The sequence below is a fragment of the Castor canadensis genome, chromosome 8 (genome assembly GCF_047511655.1).
Source record: "Castor canadensis chromosome 8, mCasCan1.hap1v2, whole genome shotgun sequence".
NCBI classification, from domain to species: Eukaryota; Metazoa; Chordata; class Mammalia; order Rodentia; family Castoridae; genus Castor; species Castor canadensis.
Window position 1 is genome coordinate 37,402,105 of NC_133393.1, and position 6,000 is coordinate 37,408,104.

Sequence of the window (6,000 nt, forward strand, 5' to 3'; positions counted from 1 at the left end):
AATACTTCTCTATAACCTATATGATCTCTCAAGGCTGAATTCAATCCTCTTAATGCCTGTATATCAGGATAAAGTCTTTCATAACTAGTGAGATATAACTTTTATAACTAGAGATATAGCTCAGTAGTAGAGCACTTGTCTATCATGTGTTAGGCCCTTGGTTCAATCCTCAACACTAACCACACACACACACACACACACACACACACACATTAGTGAGAAAAGAAAAAATATTCAACACTAGGATCTTGAAAAGGTAGATCTTCAAGACAGAAGAACTTAAAAGATAGAAGCATCAAGGAATGGGAGTTCCAAAGGATAAGCCTTAGGTAAGGTTTTGAGAATAAGATCCCCCAGTGATTACTTTTGTTATTTCAGATAAAATCTCTAGGGGAGGGACAGAAAGCTAACCATTCCTGAATGATTTGCTGATTTTATTAAGTCTTGCTCTTCCCACATCCACTACCTTACTCCTTCCTTTCTCTGCATCTGTCTTAGTGCATCTCTAGTTAAGTAGTCTTTACCCAACATAATGAAAAACACAGGATGGTATTGTAAAGCAGTTCATTGTCTTTATAAATACCTACATTGTCTTTAATGTTACATTTTGAGTTTTACTGGAAATCTAGTTGAGACTGCCACATTACTGAACTCATATAAATTCATTTCAAGAGAGCAAAACCCTCATTACTATATGAGAACTGGAAAGAAAACTTAATGTCTATTCTCAAAGTTTGGATTATAGCAATGAGCACTTCAATACTTATCCATAGAAAGAAATGATTAAAATCTAGGTGACTTCTAAAATGCCTTACAATTTCAATACTCAGGGGGTAGGGGCAGGGGGGAGAAATGAACCAAGCCTTGTATGCACATATGAATAATAAAAGAAAAATGAAAAAAAAAAAAGTAAATGGGAGAAAAAAAAACAATTTCAATACTCTATGACTGTTATTTCTACATTCATTGAGAAATTAACATGGCACAGTGAAATAAGGCAATTTGTGATGCATGGTATACTAAGCTTATTTACTCTCTTTGAGGTCAAGGGTATTTCTTTGAATACTGAGCTAAAAATGTAACTGTATTCTGCAACCTATGCAAACATGTTCTAATTGATGGGAGGAATAAAATTCAGTCCAAAGTGCCAGCAGTTCCTCTATGAGCTAGTGTGGCAGAGAGAGTGCGGGGTCAGTGAAGCATCAAGTTACAGACTAAATTAAAGGTCTGCAGAAGAGTGGCAAGGTCTAATCATCCACCATCTGAGGCTGCCAGAACTGGATCTATCACCCTTACTCACAAAAGACTGTTCTACATAGGCTGAGTACACAGACTAAGAGGGGCTTCAAACATCTTTTAAATTTTTTAAAGGACTTCTACTTCCAAACAGATCTTTATGAAATTATTTCTTTGAAGCTCTTAGTTCTGTCATATTAAAACTTCCATGAAAAAAAAAGTAATCAAAACTTAATGCTTAGTGTTCTGCCACAGAGAAAAATATTGTGGGGTTTTGTTCCTATTAAAAACATGTGCTACATATATATAATTTGTAAGTCCCATATTCAGTGTACACACATATACACAAAAACCATAGGAAAAGAATGATAATACTTTTTGCCTAAACCAACAAAATTTATAACATAATATTGTACTCTGTCCATAACTACTCCCATTAAACCAATGTTTTACAAAGATTAGTAAGTGATGAATATTTCTGCATTTTTTATGGCATAGGTTGCAAACACTAGATCTGTAGGGATGAATTAAGGTCACTTTTAAAATTTAAACACAGTATTTCCTAGACTGGTTGGGCTGAATCATGTACATCTGTACTGTTTTTTCCTAGGGGAAAGTTAATTTTAGAAACGAGAAAAAGTTTGCCAGGAAATCAATCATATTGGCTCAATAACTAGACAGTGAGTCTGTTCTTAAAAGTTCAAAAGGCTTTGTAATCTCCAGCTTGTCTTTAATATCATTGTCCTAAAGACATAGAGATGCACTATCACCTCTATGTCATAATAAGCATCTTGTCTCATAAAAAAGAAATACATGCTCTAATACTTTACCTATGTTATGGTATTTTTAAAAAACATTCCTTTACCTGTATTATTCAAAAGACACAAATAACAATCTTTATTTTCCCTGGTAGTTACCCTCTGGTTGTTTGGTAGGTACTTAGAATGGCTCAGGTACATATATGGATACACATGGAAAGCAGCAGATGTACATCTATGCCCAGGTAGAAGATGGAGAAACATGTAGCATTTGTGTAGATACAATATAGTTTACAGACTCTCTTTACCAAATTAGGGTAGAAGAGCTTGGTTAAAATAATTAGGAGCATAAACAGGATATAAATTTATTTATATGTCTGGAGATAATCGTTCATTTGTGTCTTTACCCAAAAATAAGCAACAGGCAAAACTGCCAATGGCCTACATTCAGTCATTGACAAAAATGAAAAGAGGAAAGGAAGATTTTCTGATGCCCAGCAGAACAGGCCTCAACTGGCAGTACTGTGATGGAATTCTTACATTTTAAAAATTGATACTTTAAGCCATGCTGATGGCTCAGGCCTGTAATACTCAGGAGGAATAGATCAGAAGGATCACGGTTGGAAGCCAGCCGGGACAAATAGTTCATGAGACCCTATCTTGAAAACACCCTTCACCAAAAATGGCTGGTGGAGTGGCTCAAGGTGTAGGCCCTGAGTTCAAGCTTCAGTATCGGAAAAAAAAAATTGATATTTTAAATCAAGTCTCTTAGAAGTATGAGTCTTCCAAGATCTCTTAGAAGATAAAAGGATTCCCGTTTCAAATGAACGTTAACTCTCCCTTCCCAAAATTGTTTCAGAACCAATGACATCACGCCAAGTTCATCAACTTGAGGAGAACCGGCTTTCTCCCCTGTGGATCTTACAGAGTCTTTAAATGGATTACTGGGGCGGGGGAGGGGTAGGGAGTGCAATCCCCCGAGGTGCTTTTTAAGTATCACGCACGTATATGCATGCCCGAACACACACACCCACACCCACACCCACACCCACACACACCAACACCCACACATACACACACACACACACACACACACACACACACACACACACACCCACACCCACACCCACACACACCCACCCACCAGGTCTGAATCAGGATCTTAGGGTGGGGCCCTGTTTTTTTTTCCCTTAGCTCTTGAGTAAGAGTTATTTCTTTAAGCTGTCATCAAGTTGTAACAGTGCTGTCACCCAGAAAACACTGTAAGCGTATTTTGGGGGAGCACGGTGTAGAAACCCAACCTATTGTTTGATGCAGATACAAAAGATAAGGTAGTACATTCACCTCGTTCAAGAGTCAATATTCTTCCCAAAGTTAGGATAGTAATGGAAAGGGGTGGGGTATGTTCTAGAAGAGTTGAAATATTTCTGCCTGCAAATTATTTCAGACCCCAGGGGAAATCAGCGCGTCGGTGCTCGCGCCACACACCTGAAGAGGGTGGTGGACCTTCTGTCGCCGCCCCCCCCCAGCCCCCTCCGGCCCGACACACACGCCCAGAGTCCAGGCAGGGTTTACGGAAGGGAGAAAGTGAGAGCGTGGAGAGGAGGCTGGGGTCCCGCGAGCTGAGGAGCAGAACACTGGGCCCCCGCGGGCCGCCCACCCGGGCGTCAGCCGGTTGCCCAAGGGATCCGGAGAGGGGGACTGGAAGGGAGAAGGTTCGGAGGTGATAGCCAGGGGGAGGCCGAATCGGCACCTTCCACGGCGGGTCCCTGCAGGCGAAGGCGAAGGCAGCACCCCGCACCCCTCTTTACCTTGAGCTGGAGGTCCGAGCACCCAGCCAGGAGACCCTGGAGCGAAGGCGCTTGACCTGGGCGTGCGCCCGCTGGGGCTCAGCTGTCAGCTTCTGCAGGCGGCGGCTTCAGGTATCAGAGGCATTCGGGTTTCCTCGCTGCAGCCCCTCGGCGCGCCCCAGGCCCCACTTGCCCAGCCTCCTCATCCCTCCGCCTGTCAGCCCTGCACCCCACTCCCTTCCTCCCCCAGCGCTGCCCGAGCTTCCCCTGCTGTTTATTCCGAAGATCTGTGGCCACTCTCCGCTGCCTTCCCTCTCCAGCGCGCGCGCACACACCTCCCCCAGACACGCACTCTCTAGGAAGCAGGCAGCGCAGTGGTCCTTGAAATTCTGACTCTGGCAACTTCAGAAAACCCCTTTTCAAATCTTTGATCTGCGCGGCGAGGTTCAAGGCTCCATTTACATTCATTCCCCTGCCTCCACTCTTTTTTCTTTACCACGTCCTTAGTGCTTGGTGCTCGCGTAAAGATAATGTTCTGAGACTCTCCCGCCAGTCATTTATGATTTTCCAAAATAAACCTTCCATTTTATTGTTTCTAAGATGTAGTCAGCACCACCATTTAAACTTAGGTTGTCGGAACGTTAGATTGGCCTCAGGATGGATCTGATCAACTGCACAAGTCAGGGCAAGCCTCCTTTACCAGCGCTGTACATACCTGCCACCTGTCAGGGCCCGGAGTCCAGGGACGAGCCCTTAATTACATCCTGGTTTGGGTTACTGCTCATGCCCTGCAGTTAGAAGAGACCCAGTTCCGAGGCTCGAGTTCCAGGCAGGCGCAGGTGGGTGTGTTCAATGAAAAGAGTTCTAATGTAGCAAAGAGCAGAACTTACTGAATAATATAGAAGTAAGAAGCGATGGGAAAGGATCCGGGAAACATCTCCTATCACTAATGTGCAGGAGCTGGGAGTGGCATAATCCCCACTGGGAATGTGGAAGGTGAATTATCAAATGGCAGTCACTTAGTCATTTATTGGCAGTCACTTAGTCATTTATTCACCTGTCAATATATATTGGGGTAGGCTGGAGGCAGTACAACGTGTATAATCAGTCACATTATAACTTAAAGACTAATAGGAATTAACTTAACTAGTTTATAACAGAACCCTGGAAATGCAAATACCCATTAAGGAGATTCCTTATTAATATCCATCGTCTTTTCTGAATTTATCAAACTTTCTAACCTGAGGGTTTTTTAAAAGGGGGCACTTATTAAAACTGTCAGATTTCTTTATTGGGCAGGAGGCAGGTATTGGAGAAAAAAATGCTCAGAGAAATTATTGCGGAAAGGTGCTAAGGATAGAAGAGATAACAAGAAAGGTCACGTCCCTGCCCTGTGACGCTAAATAGAGGAATAAGCAGGCTATCACAGAAGATGCAGTGATGGAGGAGGCACACATAGATGACAGTATGGATGAAACCTGAAAGGGGAGTGCAATTTGGCCTGGAGAAGGCAAGTGGGAGGAGAAGTTTTCCAGTACTGGGAACAACATGGAGAGAAAACCAAAAGTAAAAAAGAACTTGGTAATTCAAAGAATTTAAAAGAGTTCATTATGACTGGAGGATCGTCTCCGGAGGAGTAGGGGTGATTAGGAAGAAGAATGGGACACAAGGCTAGAGATGTAGGTGAATGCCAGATCATGTGGTCTTTTCTAAAATTGTACTTTATTTCCCAAACAACAAAGAGGCATTGAAATGTTATTGGCAAAGTAATGTGAGATTAGATTTTTGAGAAAAACTTCTGGCTCCAGACAGAGAACTAATGAGGATGGGAGGCAAGATGGGGGTAAAAAATCTAGGAGAAGAGCTCTAAAAGAGATAATTAAACCAGCAAATATCAACATGTAAATCCTTGTGTCTTTGTGAAATCCAAGTTCAGTCTCATAACAAACCTTCCTGAAAGGGAGGTGTGGAGAGAGGAGGGTCAGTGGTGGTAAATAACTGAGAAACAGCAAAGGCAAACAGAAATTAGTGATGAAAAATCTGCTTTTTTAAACTAAATATTTTATTTATACAGTGACTCTATCTCACGCAGCTCAAATGTAAGTAGAATGTTGATTTGTACCTGTGTAGTAGAACAAATGAAAGGGAAATCTGTCACACAGGAGTCACTTTAATGTGTACATCATCCTTCAGTATCCGTTATTTGTTCTAGGACC

At 42.2% G+C, this 6,000-nt stretch overlaps 1 protein-coding gene across 1 annotated transcript in view; it reads right to left on the reverse strand.

Moving 5' to 3' along the window:
- The window catches only part of Rnf144b (ring finger protein 144B), a 166,976-nt gene extending 163,002 nt beyond the window's left edge, over positions 1 to 3,974 (reverse strand). Inside the window, exon 1 of the mRNA XM_074082815.1 lies at positions 3,806 to 3,974. The gene's annotated coding sequence lies outside the window, so the exon portion shown is untranslated. The remainder of the gene's footprint in view (positions 1 to 3,805) is intronic.
- Between the last annotated feature and the right edge of the window lie 2,026 nt (positions 3,975 to 6,000).